At 41.4% G+C, this 17,062-nt stretch overlaps 1 protein-coding gene across 2 annotated transcripts in view; it reads left to right on the forward strand.

Moving 5' to 3' along the window:
* The first annotated feature begins 2,967 nt into the window (after positions 1-2,967).
* GALNT3 (polypeptide N-acetylgalactosaminyltransferase 3) overlaps positions 2,968-17,062 on the forward strand; it is a 51,547-nt gene continuing 37,452 nt past the window's right edge. The window contains exon 1 of one of the 2 annotated variants that reach the window (XM_061436399.1): positions 2,968-3,396. The gene's annotated coding sequence lies outside the window, so the exon portion shown is untranslated. Of the gene's footprint in view, positions 3,397-3,624; positions 3,717-17,062 lie in introns of those variants that run through there. The other variant, XM_061436395.1, reaches the window with a different exon arrangement.

Genomic DNA, 17,062 nt, shown 5'->3' on the forward strand with positions numbered 1-17,062 from the left:
GGCAGTCTTCTGCATTGCAGGTGGATTCTTTACAGATGAACCACCAGAGAGGCCCAAGTATTATTTTAAACCCATATAAATGAGCATTTTGTGGTTAGTCTTGTGTGTGTGTGTGTGTTTTCCTGTGGCAGAGGGGAGTGGAGGTGAGAGAATGTCTGTCTTCCTTCCTGTGTAAAATCTGCTTGGTTTTCTATCTTAACTGACATTTTATACCAAATATGTAGTGTTAAGATAAGCTTGTTTCAGGAACTTCCCTGGTGGTCCAGTGGTTAGGACTCAGCATTTCTGGTTCAGGAGATGCAGGTTCAATCCCTGGTCTGGGAACTGGGGTCTGCCTGCTTCATATAGTAGCCAAAAAAAAAAAATAAATAAAGCTTATATATGTATATATAAAATATGCTTGTTTCTGAGAAGCATGTCTACACTAAGTCTCCTGGGTTTTATTTTATGATGAAATACTGATTTCCTCTTTATAAAACAAATTCTTTATTCCATAATTTTGAATAACATGATACTTTCAAAAACCCTTTGTCTGATTAGATTTAGGACATTAAACATTTCAGCATAACAGTATTTTCCTCTGGGCCTGTGGCATTTTTATTTTATTGTTAAGGAATAACTTTCATTAATTTTAAGACTTTGCTTCAGAATGAAATGAAACAGTATGTGTAATGCAAATAGTAATGCCAGACAAAGAAATATTGTTTTTCTTATTTAAATGATTTGTCTTCATTGTAAAAGTGACCATCAATTTTTAGCTCTTTCTGATTTTTCCTGGTCTTTTTTCACTCATGCAGCATTTTGGTCCTATTTACTTGTTCTCCCCTAGCTTCTCTTTCGGCTTCCCAGGTGGCTCAGTCAATAAAGAATCCGCCTGCAATGGAGGAGACTGTCTGGAGTACAGGAGACAAGTGTTCAATCCCTGGGTTGGGAAATTCCCCTGGAGTAGGAAACGGAAACCCACTCCAGTTTTCTTGCCTGAAAAATCCATGAACAGAGTAGCCTGGCAGTTATTATTTGACTTAGAATTGCCGTCAAAGAATTTCAGTTCTTGGATTCCAGGTTGCTTTTCTATATTCATCTGCTCTATCCTGCCCTGTTAGTGAAAATTGCTTGTTGCTTGGTGGGACATCAAAAATCTGATAGTCTTTGGCTCCTGCCTCATTTAGGGATGAGGAGTACCAGATAAGAAACATAGACTCCTTGGTTTAGGATTTCTTAGTTTATTAATTTCTCGGTTCAAGTTTATTGGCTTCGTATTTCTCCCCAATTTCCCAAAGGCTGACACTCTAATATCTGCTTAAAAGCAAACAACAAAGAAAGTAGCAGAATTTTTTTAAAAGGAGCTGGGGGATGTGGAATTTAGGTAGTGTTTTTAGCTCTGGATCTAACAACAAATATGATCAAGTTGGTATGGTAATACACATAAGTAGCTCCTGAACTTTTGTGGGAAGAAAGGGAGAGCTTAAAAAATTGCAGGCAAGTACTGATATAAAAGGGGCTTTCCAGGTGGTGATAGTGGTACAGAACCTGCCTGCTAACCCAGAAGACATAAAGAAACAAGGGTTTGATCCCTGGGCAGGGAAGATCCACTGAAAGAGGACATAGCAACCCAACTCTAGTATTCTTGCCTGGAGAATCCTTTGGACAGAGGAGCCTGGCAGGCTGCAGTCCATAGGGTCACTAAGAGTCAGACATGGCTGAAGCAACTTAGCACACACACACACACACACACACACACACACACACACATATTAAAATGTCATAAACATAAAATGGTTTCTTGATGCTTGCAGTTCAGTTCAGCCGCTCAGTTGTGTCCAACTCTTTGCGACCCCATGGACTGCGGCACGCCAGGCCTCCTTGTCCATCAACAACTCCTGGAGTTTACTCAAACTCACGACCATTGAGTCAGTGACGCCATCCGACCATCTCATCCTCTGTTGTCACCTTCTTCTCCTGCCTTCAATCTTTCCCAGCATCAGGGTCTCTTCCAGTGAGTCAGTTCTTCACATCAGTTGGCCAAAGTATTGGAGTTTCAGCTTCAGGTAACCACAATATACAAAATAAACAACTAACTAAAGTTTTAAACCCGATTTATGACTGTAATATAAAATAGTACTGTGGATGCTAAAACCAATGTTAGATGAACCAAGTCCTAAAACTACACCTGTTGATACTGTACTGACCAGTATTTCTAAGCCTTTACTTTTCAGTTCAGTTCAGCCACTCAGTCGTGTCTGACTCTTTGTGAACAAACCTTTACTTTAGTAAAGTAAAACTAGTAAAGTACTTTAGGTTAAGAGTATGTACCAAAATGCTGGAGGAAGGCCACAGGTAAACTTTATGGAAAAACCTGCCACCAGGTAATTAAGCATGCCACTGAAACATTTTCAGCTATTTTTCTCTTAATAGTCCCATGTACATTCAAAAAGCTAAATAAATGAGTAAGTTCATAGGAAGGTAGAAAGGTCATTTTAAGTCCTGGTTTCGGGTGTGTCAATGCTTGTCAGAACAGCAGCAAGAAGACTGAAACAGAAAGTTGTATTTATCATAGAAAGATTTAAAATTTGTCTTTCTTTCTTTTTTTGGTTTTGGGAAGAACAGCAAATCCCACCAGTTCCTTAGAGACTGCGTTCTCACTTCCCAGTAGATGTTGGGTTTAAGCAAAACTGCGGAGAAGCAAGCCCTCTCTAGGAAACCTCAGCGTCTTTGCAAACAAGGACAGCGGGTTGTTCTCTACTGTCGCTGCTTTCCCTCTCATCTGGCAATCGGTTTGCCTTTCGATAGCAACCCAGGAAGGAGTGGCGCGCCCCAAATTCGCGAGGCTCTGCCAAATACCAGAAGCTCTTCTTTGGAAGACAGAGGCTCCTCCTTTGGACGTGAGGCGCCCCTACCAGAGCGCGCGCTTGCAGAAACGGAAACCACTAGCTGCGCTGAAGTGAGTCAAGTGATGAAATCAAGACTGCATGGGAAGGAAGCTCACCCAATAGCTCACGAACCTAAGTGGTGACAGACGCTGCTGAACTCTGCTCGTGGAAACCCTACGAGCCAACCGTCGCTACTGTCATGAGGTGGTCCTCGGAGGCACGGGGCACCCCGATCTCCGGACAGCCCACCCCTTCATTTTGGCAAAACGCAGAGGAAGACAAGTGTGTCTGAGGGATATCTAGATCCTCTGGTTCCCTAAGGACTCAGACTGTGTCCCGGTTACAAGGTGACCCCTGACATCAGGTCAGCGCAGGACTCCTCAGGGTAGACAGGCTGAGACTCGCCCGGAACGGAGAACCAGCCTCGCCTCTCGCGCGGACAGAGGAGCCGCGCGGCGGCTGCGCGCGGCCAGGGACTGCGCCCTCGCCCCGAGCGCGGACCTCGGTCCTCACCTGGAGCGCTCAGGTAGGGCTTGGGCGGGGCGGGAGGCTGGCGCGCAGGCGCGGGGCGGGGGCCTCGCCCTTGCCGACGTCGCAGGCTGGAGCTCACCTGGGAGACTCCGAGAGGAAGCGGAGCCTCGGTTCGGCCTCTCCTGGCAACGCCGGAGGCCCAGCGGGAAGGCAGGAGGCGGCGGCGGAGGAGGAGCTGGACTAAGCGGCAACTGTAGCGACAGCAACCGGAGCCGTCGCCGCCGCCACCTGCACCTGGCGCCCGGCCCACGTCCAGCGCCCGCCGTGCCGCCGCTTCCCGCCGCCCTGCCCTGCCCTGCCCTGCCCACCCGCCAGGTGAGTCGGCGGGCCGGCGCTGGTGTCGGGGCTGGGGACCCGTTGTCCCAGGGCAGCATCGGAGGTGGGGAGGGGGGTCGGATGGACGCGAAGGCTCACGTGGCGGGGAGACCGGGACGGTCCTGGTGGCCGGTTGGAAATGGTCTCGAGAGCGGTGTTTCAGTTGCCCTTCGGGAGAGGCCGAAAGAGGTGCCCGAGGCCGGGGGAGGTGACGCCCCGGGGGTCACTCTGTCACCCGCGGTGCCCTCTGTAAGGAGGCTCCAGAAGATCCAGCCCCGGGCCGAAGTCCCGGGGGCCCGGAGCCTGTCCCTTTGAGGGTCGCGGACTGGGGGTGGGGTGGGGAGGTGGGAAGGGCAGGGACCGGGGCGGCCGCGCTTCCTCTCGGGCTAACAGGTTGTAGGTCTCCTCCCTCCCCGGTGTGGGTGCCGGAGCGGCGAGCCCGCGGCGGGAAGGGCCGAGCTTGGCAGACAACTTTCCCAGCCGGACCCCAGACAGTCCTAACTGGAAACCGCGGCCGCCGAGCCATTCGAATGGTTTCCGAGTGGTTTGGAAGGCGCTCTGTGGTCGGGACGCGGACATCCTTCTCTCTCTGTCTGTTTGGTCTCTGCACTTTTCCGGGTGCGCTCCCTAAGCCAGAGCTGCGCCCACTTTCCGGTTTGATCAAGAAGCTATTTTCTTCGTGTCAGGAGGAAATCCAACTGCCACTCACCGACCGCACACCATCTCGTTAAAGGACCTGTTGACTTAACAACCTGCATATCGCGGGTTTGGTCTGCCTGTGGCATATGACTCAAAGGTTCAAAAAAACTTTGTTTCAGGAACCTGCCACGTCTGAACCTGGGTGTGCCAGGCCCAAATTCCTTTCCCTGCCTAATTAGGCTTTTCTGAAGCCCAAGAAATGAGGGTAAAACCGGTGCTTACCTTAGATTTTTATTTTCTTTTCTTTCAAAGTCCATCGAACACCTTATTTTAAAATTGATCAAATAACTGTTTCTGTTTTAAGAACTCCATGGAGTTACCAATTCTTCTGGTTTTCAAAATACCTTATCAAGTGAACAGTGAACATAATTTGCTATAGAAGTTATGCTGCAATATTGAAGACATTTTAATTCAATTTGTATTATTAAAAATCAAAGTTGCTGCCTTTATTTGAGAGTTTCTGGTTGTGGGGAAATCTATTGCTTTTTTTACTATGCAAATTTTTCCTTGAATTTGTGGCTAAACTATGTAAGGTTAGAATCATGCCCTACAAATAAATTTCTTTAAATTTAACTTTTAATATCTGTAGTCTAGCATACATATTAGTTGAAACATTCTGAACAGTTTGTACCAAGCATCTTTCTTTTTGCATTGCTTTGACTAACATTTTTACATAGAAATTTTAATAATATACAGTCTCACTGTCTAGATTTTTTTAGTTCTATCTTTGCTAATTTTTTTTAACATAGTTTAAATTGAACACTTAAAATGCCTTACGAAACACAAATAATATTTTAAGGTGCAATTAAAGTTAAAAATTCAATCACAGCACAATAGGAGATTATTATTAATGACAGCTTTAACCAGTGCGTTTTGCTTTTCATAAAAGAGCCTCACCTTCCCTCTTCTCGCCATACAGAGAAATATATGTGCTAAATACTGTTTAAAAATTAGATATAGGTATTGCTCTCTCTTCTGAGGGGCTTCACAGGTGGGTCAGTGGTAAAGAATCTATCTGCCAGAGCAGGAGATGAGAGTTCGATCCCTGGGTGGGAAAGATCATCTGGAGAACGAAAGGGCAACCCATTCAAGTATTCTTGCCTGGGAATCCCATGGATAGAGGAGCCTGGCAGACTACAGTCTGCAGGGTCATAGTCAGACAGGACTGAGCAACTGAGCACACACACATTGCTCTCTTGAGTGTATGGTATTAATTTAATCTTATTGATTATTGGGCCAGATGTTATTAGATTATCTTTGCTTTTAATTCTAGAGAGAAATGTAACATATTTGCATTATCTAGAGTAACAGTGTGTCTCATTTAAACTATCTGTAAAATAGAAAAAAATAATACTTCCCTAGATTAAGATAATGAGGACTTAAGTCAGGACTGCCTTCTAGCCCTACCATTCTTAGGATCCCCTTCTCACATTGGATATCCAGTCAACCCATCCATTTTGTGATGAACTGAAGCTGAGAAGAGATTCTAACTTCAGTTCACCTAGCAAATTAATAGTAGACATGGCCTTATTTGAGTGACTTGACTCAAGACCCATGTTATTCACCACCCACCTTCTCATTTATCTTAAGATGTTTATCTTTCTGTCTTTCATATAGTTTGTAAGTCCTTTGTAATTACAGAACAGTCAATTGTTCTTTGTCCAGCTCTGATTTACTCTAATTTCTACTGCCCAGATGATGCCTGACTCCAGGGAGACTGAGTGAGGCTGTCAGTCTTTTCTCTCACTGTGAGCACATGTGTATTGATGATGATATGTGGCTTGAGATTTTTAATCCTTCCTTGGTATTTCAGAGCCACATTTAATTTTTTGACTCAACTTGGACGACATAATTTAGTCTTCTGATCTTTTATTATATTGGCTTAAAATGTATTTTATTTTAAGCCAATAAAACATCAATGTTTTTAAAACTTTTTTTTTTTTTGGACTGCAGTCCTCGGAATTGCATTCTATTCTTCAATACAATAGCCTGAAGTATGTGTGTATATAAATGAAGCAAGGTTTACAAGGCAGTACTAACCTTACAACTGGATGTTCTCTATTATTTACTGTAAAAAATATTGGTCCTAAAACACTGCATTGATTTTATGGGCCCAGATGGGCTGGAACCTACAATAAAAATGGTGATGTCCTATTGAATTTACATTTTTTTAAGGCTGATTTTTCTAGCAGTTTATGTCTCTCTCTCACACACACATTCACGGGGAAGAAAATCAAACTGTACTTTTAAAAATGTATAAAATTATACTGTAATCCTTATGAAACATTTATTGGATGGCTAGAGGCTCTAGGACCTGGTGCTAGACCAATCTCTCAAACATTAGGAACTGCATGAAACCTTATTGTACATCATTGTTATCTTAAATGAGTTCTCAGTATATTGTGGTATGTTTGGGGATAGGAAAAATTGGAAAGGTTTTTCTGAAGGGATTTCAGTGGTAACTATTATCAAATGAAAGCTTGAGAGAGAAAAAGAATTATGTCTAGCTCTAAGTGCTAACTTTTATGGCTGAGTTATATGGTGGGTAGAGGGTGAAAAATATTATTATAGTAAACTGGCAAGTTTATTCTTTGGTTTGTCGTTTGTTAATGTATGTTTTCCTTTTACTATGAAACAAACATAAGACATATTGTAGAAATCATACCATTTACCCACCCCCTGCAAAAACTAGATTGGGAAATTGAGAAATTTGACTGGATCCCTAAAGGACCTGTAGGGATGTATGCTTGGAAACTCTGATTGGATGATTAAGCCTTCCATAGAAGCTTTTAATTTTAACCTGCCTTCTGATTCCTGGTAAAAGGAATCTTTCTCCAAAAGCAAATATTACTGTTTTAATATTTTGGAAATGATTAATGCCCAGATCATCTTCAGACGTATTTAATTTTTTGGTCCATAGAATATAAAAATACATTTGTTATGCTAGATCTTTTATGACTGTAAAATCTTATTGAGAAAGAAATATTTTTAATCACCTATCTAATTACGCATCTAGTTAGGATCAGAATGATTAGTTTGTTATAATTTGAGTAATCAAAACGCAATTACTATGGGGCCAATGCTGCTGCTGCTAAGTCGCTTCACTCATGTCCGACTCTGTGCGACCCCATAGACGGCAGCCCACCAGGCTCCCCCGTCCCTGGGATTCTCCAGGCAAGAACACTGGAGTGGGTTGCCATTTCCTGCTCCAATGCATGAAAGGGAAAAGTGAAAGTGAAGTCGCTCAGTCGTGTCCGACTCTAACAACCCCAGCGACCCCATGGACTGCAGCCTACCAGGCTCCTCTGTCCATGGGATTTTCCAGGCAAAAGTACTGGAGCAGCAATGAATTCAAATAGTGCCAGTAAAGACAAAAGACCAACATGCATTAACTTATGGCAAAGCAGAGACAAGTAGGACTCTGAATTCTAGGTCATTAGTGACTACTGGCAATTAGATGAAATCTTCTTCAGTCATTCTCTGGGTTGGCCACATATTTTTGGCGCTAAACAGAGATTATTTTCCCAAGTACACATTTTTCCCCTATAATTGTTACAGTTTCAAACTGTCCAAACTAGTTTTTTCATCTCATCTATCCCATTGCCTGCTGGACATCTTTAAGATGTCATAATTACCTGAGATTATACATGTGTAAACCAGAACCTTCATCCCATCAAAACAGCAGCAGCAACAGCAAAAGACAACCTCTTTTACTTCCTGTATCTTCTTTATGAGCATTAGTACTTTTACTGTATCTTATCCACAAATCCAAAACCAAAAGAATCTCTGATAACAAAAATTTTTTTGGTTAACTCATTTTTCAGTAGAATTCAGTACATTTGCCATGAAACCTGAGTGAATTGTCAGGAAGCTGTTTATCATCTACTCTGCTTGGTGGATGTGTCTGGCTGAAGAAATAGTTCTGTGCTTGTTTGAGTGTGTGTGTGCCAAGTCACTTCAGTCATGTCCGACTCTGTGCGACCCTGTGGATTGTAGCCCTCCAGGCTCCTCTGTCCATGGGATTCTCCAGGAAAGAATACTGGAGTGGGTTGACATGCCCTTTTCCAGAGGATCTTCCTGACCCAGGGATTAAACCCTCCTTTCTTACATCTCCTGCATTGGCAGGCGGGTTCTTTACCACTAGCTCCACCTGGGAAACCCCTCTGTGTGTGTTTGCTGCTGCTGCTGCTAAATTGCTTCAGTCATGTCCGACTCTGTGTGACCCCACAGACAGCAGCCCACCAGGCTCCCCCGTCCCTGGGATTCTCCAGGCAAGAACACTGGAATGGGATGCCATTTCCTTTTCCAGTGCATAAAAGTGAAAAGTGAAAGTGAAGTTGCTCAGTTGTGTCCGACTCTTAGTGACCCCATGGACTGCAGCCCACCAGGGTCCTCCGTCCATGGGATTTTCCAGGCAAGAGTACTGGAGTGGGGTGCCATTGCCTTCTCCGGTGTTTGACTACATGGTACCATCCAAGTGCTGCTGGGGGATACTCTGTTATATTGGCTATGTAAACCATATCTCCTTTATAACACCCAAAATATCTCAATTTTTGAAACATATTAGGCTCCTGGGATTTTGGAGAAGGGGTTATTGATCTGTATCACCATTCAGGTGTCATGCCAGAAATCCAGAGGTCATTTTTTACTCTCATTTTAGCTTCTAGAACTATCAGAATACTGAATCTCTTTAAGGTTTTCCACCTATTTTTTTTTTTTCTTGTTTCACAAATTCCTCTCCTACTTCTACTGCTCTAGTTCAGGGTCTCGTCACCTTTTGTCTTGGGTACCATAGTCCCCTGCCACCTGATATCTCAACGGATAGTGTTAAGCTCGAATCCATCCTCAGAAGAACCCCTGAGGTGCTAATCTCTTTAAAAATATAAACCTGAACTTCTTTCTCCTCTGCTTCAAATCATGTAATGACTTTTCATAGCTCACAGGATAGAGAATCTATGGCCCTTAATATGGCCCCACCAGGTATGACCCTCATTTAACTATGGATTTATACTCAGAATTTTTTATTTCAGCAACAGATGTCATCTGTTTGGTTTGTTTTTGTTGTTCCTCTGCACTGCTCAGAGCACCTTCCCTCTTATGTTTACTTCTATAACTTTTTCTGATTCTTAAGAGTCAACTGAGATCTCACATCATTTAGGATACTGCCACCCCAAGCAACATACACTCTACATACACCTGAGCTGGGTGAGGTGTCTTTTTATCATGTGACTTACATATGTGATATAATATAGTCTGCTGGCTCACCTGTGAACTCACACACAATTTTTATTAATAAATTATTTGCAAAACATGTAAAATTTCTCTTTCCACTTAAACTATTATGGAATAAAAATATTGGAGTAAAAATGGCACAGAAAGGAGAGAGAGGCATTGGGCAGGAAGAATATTTGCTTTTTTTTATAGACATTGCAGAAATTGGGAAGTAGGAAACATACTTAATTAGGCTATTTAATTTATATTGCTATTATTTCCATCTGATTTCTGTGAATTCAGTGTTATTTTTGTGCCTTTTGGTTCTGTTCCAAGATCTGGGTTTTACCATTTAGAAGTGAAAAGTTAATTTTGTGATTGAAATGCCTTGCAGCTTTTGTTTGCAAATATTCTACAATTGAGTACATATGTATTGGTGAGAAGTTTAGGAGATCAGCTTTCACGTAAAGAATATAATGTAGTTAGACTAGACCAGAAAAAAAAGATGAAAGATTCCTTCCTGGAAGTCTCCCTTCACCAAGTTCTGTCAATTTTACCTCTTAAATAAATATTTCTCAAATCCATCTACTTTTCTCTATTCCTAGCACTAGCATCTCTTGCCTGAACTTTGGCAATGTGTCCTCCCTGTTGCCTCTCTGAACTTCTTTCTAGTTGCTTTGCAGGGTACCTAGAGGGATCTTCTCAGAATATTGGTCTTCTTACCCAGCTGCTTAAAGCCTTTCATTGCCTCAGGGTAAGTCAAACTCCTTAAGATAGCCTAAAGGCATGGCTTGATTTAGTTCCTGCCCAGAACACGTCTCTCTCATCATCACTCTCTGTTCTAGCTCTCAGTTCGGTTTAGTCACTCAGTCCTGTCTGACTCTTTGTGACCCCATGGACTGCAACACACCAGGCCTCCCTGTCCATCAACAACTCCCAGAGCTTGCTCAAACTCATGTCCATCGAGTCGATGATGCCATCCAACCATCTCATCCTCTGTCATCCCCTTCTCCCACCTTCAATCTTTCCCAGCATCAGGGTCTTTTCAAATGAGTCAGCTCTTCGCATGAGGTGGCCGAAGTATTGGAGCTTCAGCATCAGTCCTTCCAATGAATATTCAGGGTTGATTTCCTTTAGGATGGACTGGTTTGATCTCTTTGCAGTTCAAGGGACTCTCAAGAGTCTTCTCCAACACCACAGTTCAAAAGCATCAATTCTTTGGCGCTCAGCTTTCTTTATTGTCCAACTCTCACATCCATACATGACTACCGGAAAAACCATAGCTTTGACTAGATTGATCTTTGTTGGCAAGTAATGTCTCTGCTTTTTAATATGCTGTCTAGGTTGGTCATAATTTTCCTTCCAAGGAGCAAGCGTCTTTTAATTTCATGGCTACAGTCACCATCTGCAGTGATTTTGGAGCCTAAGAAAATAAAGTCAGCTACTGTTTCTACTGTTTCCCCATCTATTTGCCATGAAGTGCTGGGACTGGATGCCATGATCTTAGTTTTTTTAATGTTGAGTTTTAAGCCAGCTTTTTTGTTCTCTCTTTCACCTTCATCAAAGGGCTCTTTAGTCCCTCTTGGCTTTCTGTCATAAGGGTGGTGTCATTTTCTGCATATCTGAGGTTATTGATATTTCTCCCAGAAAACTTGATTCCAACTTTAGCTTCATCCCACCCAGCATTTTGCATGATGTACTCTGCATATAAGTTAAATAAGCAGGGTGACAATATACAGCCTTGATATACTCCTTTCCCAATTTTAAACCAGTCCATTGTTCCATATCCGGTTCTAATTGTTGCTTCTTGACCTGCATGCAGATTTCTCAGGAGGCAGGTAAGATGGTCTGGTATTCCCAACTCTTTAAGAATTTTCCAGTTTGTTGTGATCCACACAGTCAAAGGCTTTGGTGTAGTCAGTAAAGCAGAAGTAGATGTGTTTCTGGAACTCTCTTGCTTTTTTGATGATTCAGCACATATTGGCAATTTGATCTCTGGTTCCTCTGCCTTTTCTAAATCCAGCTTGAACATCTGGAGGTTCATGGTTCATGTACTGTTGAAGCCTGGCTTGGAGAATTTTGAGCATTACTTTGCTAGCATGTGAGATGAGTGCAATTGTGCAGTAGTTTGAACATTCTTTGGTATTGCCTTCCTTTGGGATTGGAACTGACCTTTTCCAGTCCTGTGGCCATTGCTGAGTTTTCCAAATTTGCTGGCATATTGAGTGCAGCATTTTAACAGCATCATCTTTGAGGATTTGAAATAGTTCAACTGGAATGCCATCACTTCCTCTAGCTTTGTTTATAGTGATGCTTCCTAAGGCCCACTTGACTTCCAGGATGTCTGGCTCTAGGTGAGTTATCACATCATTGTGATTATCTGGGTCATGAAGATCTTTTTTGTATAGTTCTTCTGTGTATTCTTGCCACCTCTTAATATCTTCTGCTTCTGCTAAGTCCATACCATTTCTGTCCTTTATTGTGCGTGTCCTTTATTCTAGCTCTACTAGCTTTTTTTATTTCCTTTTCTTTTACCAAGTCCCTCCTGCCTTTAGGTCTTTGTGTCATTCTTCCTGCCTGGAACTCTCCTTCCCCTTTCACCCTATCTAGCTAAGACTTACCTTCTGATTCCAATTTAAGCTCTTACTGTAACTGGAATTTTTCATGGGTCTTTTCCCCCACCTCCAGCTATGGATTAAAGTGAAGACTGAAGCCCAAAGAGGTGAAGTCCTACTTAATACCTGGGAATATTACCTTAAATAAAATTAAAGTTTCCTCTGCTCCTAAAAGGAGCAGACTTTCGTATGTGACTCGTATGTATAAAAAATAGATTTTAGTTATTAATGCCTTTATATTTTCACCAAATAACAGTAGTTAATATTTATTGTCTTAATAATTTTTGTCCTCAGTTACTACTTTACTACTAAACAGTTATGTGCCAGGCATATTTTAGGAACTTACGTGAATTAGTTATTTAATTTTCAAAGCTGCTCTGTGAAGTGCATGTTTTTGCCCCTAATTTAGAGATAGGAAAATTGAAAAATAAGTAATTTTCCTCTATCTACAAGGCTAGTGAAATGTCAGAGCCAAGATTCAAATCTAAGTTGTCTCATTCCAAATCCTATACTTCTCCTGACTTACATGTAAATAAAATTAAGTAGGATTTAAAAGATTCTGCAATAGCAACAGAAATCCTCTCAACCCTCATCTTTCCCAATCGTGCTATGAGAAGGCAATTGCTTTCACCTCTTTTAGATGTTTCTTCCCATTTTTACCTTTTGAAATAATATGCTTATACTGCTATTTCTTAATGTATTATTTTGACATTACCTACTGACTGCCCACATGGTAGATAAATCTTAAGCTTTTTCACACACATACTCACTGCACTCCCTACCTTGATTTGCCAATAGATGTCACAGTATAGTCTCACATTTTGTTGGCATTTTAGTATGTATTTATTGTTGTGAAATCTTTTTCACCAGTGAGCCGAGCAAGTCTATTATGAACATGCTTCCTTGTAGAATTTTTAAAAATCTTTGAGTTAAGCATAAACTCACTTAAGAAAAAAGAACGTGTTTAGTTTTTCCATATATGGTTTTCTATATAACCCAACACTGTCTCAGTAAGATATTTTTCACCTAATCAAACCTATCAAATTCATGGGTCCCTTCCTAGAGCTCTCTGTCTTCTTGTTTCTGTTTGGACTATTGCTTTCTAGTCCTGTTCCATAGCAATTGTTTGGGCTCTTTCTTTGCTGACTTCTGACAGAGTTTGTATTTATTAGATATCATGACTTCTGTTGTTTTTGCGCTCCCTAATTTGGATGGAACACCCCCAACATCCAGTAGCCCTTTTCCTTTCACTGTGTCCTTTAATACCCAGTTTTCCTCTCTGGGGGCAATTAATACTTTTTCTTTAAAAAAAAAATAAAATAAAAGATGTGTATATTTTCTCTGTTTTTGAAATGCAAATAAATTTTGCTTTTTTTTCCTATTTAACTGTATTGTGGAACTAACATCATATCAGCATATAAAGTTGCTTCTTTGTTTTTAACTTTGCTTACTATTCCATCATATGACTCTATCATTATTTATCTAGTTCCCTTTTGGTAGAGTTGTAGGCTTTTCAACATTTCAATATTAAAAAGAATGCTTTACCCTGGAGAAGAAAATGGCGACCCACTCCAGTATTCTTGCCTGGAAAATCCAATGGACAGGAGCCTGGTGGGCTACGGTTCATGGGGTCGCAAAGAGTCAGACATGACTTGGCAACTAAACAACAACAACAAACATGGAAGCTGTTCTTTTTTTCTTTTTACTTTTATATGTTTTAGAATTTTCCATAATAGAAACTTTAATAGAAATTTAAAAAAAAAAGAATGCTTTAATGTAAAAACTTTACAGGTTGTCATTTCACTTGAATACTAACATGTGTGGGATAAATTTCTAGAAATTATTCTCATACTTGGTTGATACTTTGATGGAGATCTGGGTAGTATAAGACCTTGCATGTTGGATGATTCTGCATCAAATGGGGTAAGAATAAAGGGTAAAAGAATAAGTGGGTAATACTGGTGATAAGTGGGCCCTTCTGGACAGCCATTAATAGTGCAGAGAGGGTTTCTAATGCAAATTGTTTTCTTTGAGCTTTTGACCATGACATTTGTTTTTTCAGATATGACCCATCTTTTTGAACTTTGTCATCACCTCCTTTAGTGTTCATGGCTTCTTGCTCCATTACTTTAGCTCCAGGTCTACCCCTGAAGTAATCCAGAGCGGAGATTATGCTGTTATTTTTCAGTCACTTAGTCGTGTCCAACTTTTTTGTGACCCCCACGGACTGTAGCCTGCCAGGTTCCTCTGTCCGTGGGATTTCTCTGGCAGGAATACTGAAGTGGATTGCCATCTGCTTCCCCAGAGGATCTTCCTGACCCAGGGATTGAATCTGCATCTCCTGAATTGCAGGCAGATTCTTTACCACTGAACCACCAGGGAAGCCCAAGCATGTCATTACGTGGTCTTTTTCAGCAAGCCAAGAACCTATCTTTAACACACTTAACAGCTCAACAACCTTCCCAGCCTCCACACTGATTTATTTGTTGAGTTCAGCTAACTCTTTATTTCCAAATCATATCCTGAGCCGCCACACCTCTTCTGCTCTCACCTGGATTACTTTTACTAGTTTCCTAATTGCCTTCAGCCTCCTCTCTGGCTTTCCCAACCATCTCCCCTCAGGGGGAAAAAAATCTATATTCATCACAGCTTCAAGAGCAATCATTTTAAATTTCAGTTCTGATTAGTTTATCACCCTGCTTAAAATCCAATAAAACCTCTTCCCTTTGCCTGAAGGTTTAAGTGTAAATGCAGATCCCACAGAATTAGGTACCTCTCCCTTCTCTACATGGAGCTTGGCATTCAACATGTGTGTCACAGGCCTCAGTGTGTGGTATTGTCCTGACAAAAATTGCCCTACTTGAGGTCATCTGTTGAAAGAAGAATTAAAGTTTAGGCTGACATTGTTTTATTTCCAACTGAAACATACATTAAAAGGGTTTTTTCATACTTTAACCATAGGATGCAGAAATTTCAAATGATTACTGAATCAGTGGACGGATATCATGTGCTTCAAATCAGGCACATGTCTGGCCTAATCTTAAAGGAAGACATTGCTTTTATGCATAATTAAAATAAATAATGTTATGGATTTATGGAGAATTTATTTTGTTCTTTTTTATCTGGGGATGTGTTAGCTAATGGAAATGGGGTAAGTAAGGGAAATATATAAATGCTGAGGTGGAAGTTTTTTTTTTAATTTCTAGGCTAGAGGGTTGGCAAACAGGCCTTGGGCCAAATTCATTCTACCACCTGTTTTTGTAGAGAAAATTTTATGAGGACCAGCTATGCCCTTTTATTTATATATTGTCTATAGCTGTTTCTACACCATAAAAATAGAGTTGAGGAGTTGCAATACGGATGATTTCTGCCCACAGAGCAAAAAATATTTATTGTTTTGCCCTTTCCAGAGAGTTTGCTGACACTTTCTAGAGAGGAATGGAAGTTGAGAGCTTGAGAGCAAGTATTTACTAAATGAGTTGTACATAAACCTGTAGAAAGATGAATGCAAAGGGATAAAGGTTTGAGCAAGCAATCTTCACTTCTCCCCTGTTTCTTAATACTCTGAGACCTCAAAAGAAGAGTGCATGGACAGGCATATATCTGCAACTTGTGAGTTTTGGACCCCAAAAGGAATGTTTGATTGGATTTATTGTGTGCAACTTGCACACCCATCTTCCAACTGTATTCCATGACAAGGCCCCATGCACACTTCCTTCATGAAGATATTGAGAAAAAAACAGTGAAGGGGCCCCTGCATTGTTGAAAAAATCTATAGTTGCTATCTTTAGTAACCCATGAGATTGGCTCCCTAATTTCAGTGGAGATGGTGGAATCCTATAGCAGCAGAAACCAAGTGGCAACATTTAACCACCAAGGATGAATCGGGTTACCTGTGCAATAAAGGAAAGCAGGGACATAGGTGTAATCAGAAGGCATTGGCCCTCAGATGGGGCCAAAACCCCAAATGGTTTTGTGGGTGAAGTCATCAACAGACTTCTGGCACTTTGTGTATTTCACAGGAGAAGCTCTAGATCAGGTAGCAAAAAGCTTTAGTGGCCACAGTTGAGTGTCATGACCTTTCATCCAGTTTCCAAACCTAAGTCAGTTTCCAAGTCGAGAGTGATTTGATTGATGTGCCGCCCTGTTCCCCTAGAGGAAGAGCACTGTGTCACTGCCTCAAGCGTATACCATAAACCTTCCTCTAAGCCTTTCCCAAAGGAACCTGTAGCCATTTGTTAAACTGCAGTTTGAGGAAAAGGAAATAATCATAGCTTTCACACTTAATTCCTGAGGACCAAAAATATCCTTGTGGTCCACCAGTGAAAATGGGGATGTGGAGTATATGGAGTCTTAGCTCAAGCCTGACTCACGGTATGCTCAGATGAAGGTCAGAAGATCCACTCTGTGGATCTTCCCCCAGTTTCTCAAAGTATAATTGGAATAGATATACAATATAACTATATTAGCTTTCTAAATCACAGGTCCAGAACCACTATGGTAGGGGACCTAAGTGGAAGACCTTAGGACTTTTCCTTTGTAAGACAGTAGATCAGAAGCAATGCCATATCCCAGAGGAAATTGTTGAGATTAATGCCACCATCAAAGGCTTGAAATAAGACTAGTGATATTTGTCACATCTCCATTTACCTCACTTATTTGGCCTGTGCAAAAGTTGGATAAATCTTAGAGAATGACTGGACTACCATAAATTTGGCTGATTCCACATTACAGCTGACCTTTGAACAATATGCAGGTAGGGGCACCAACCCTCCAAATAGTTAAAAATCTGAGTATAATTTATAGTCAGCCTTCCAACTG

The sequence above is a fragment of the Bos javanicus genome, chromosome 2 (assembly GCF_032452875.1).
Source record: "Bos javanicus breed banteng chromosome 2, ARS-OSU_banteng_1.0, whole genome shotgun sequence".
Taxonomy (NCBI): domain Eukaryota; kingdom Metazoa; phylum Chordata; class Mammalia; order Artiodactyla; family Bovidae; genus Bos; species Bos javanicus.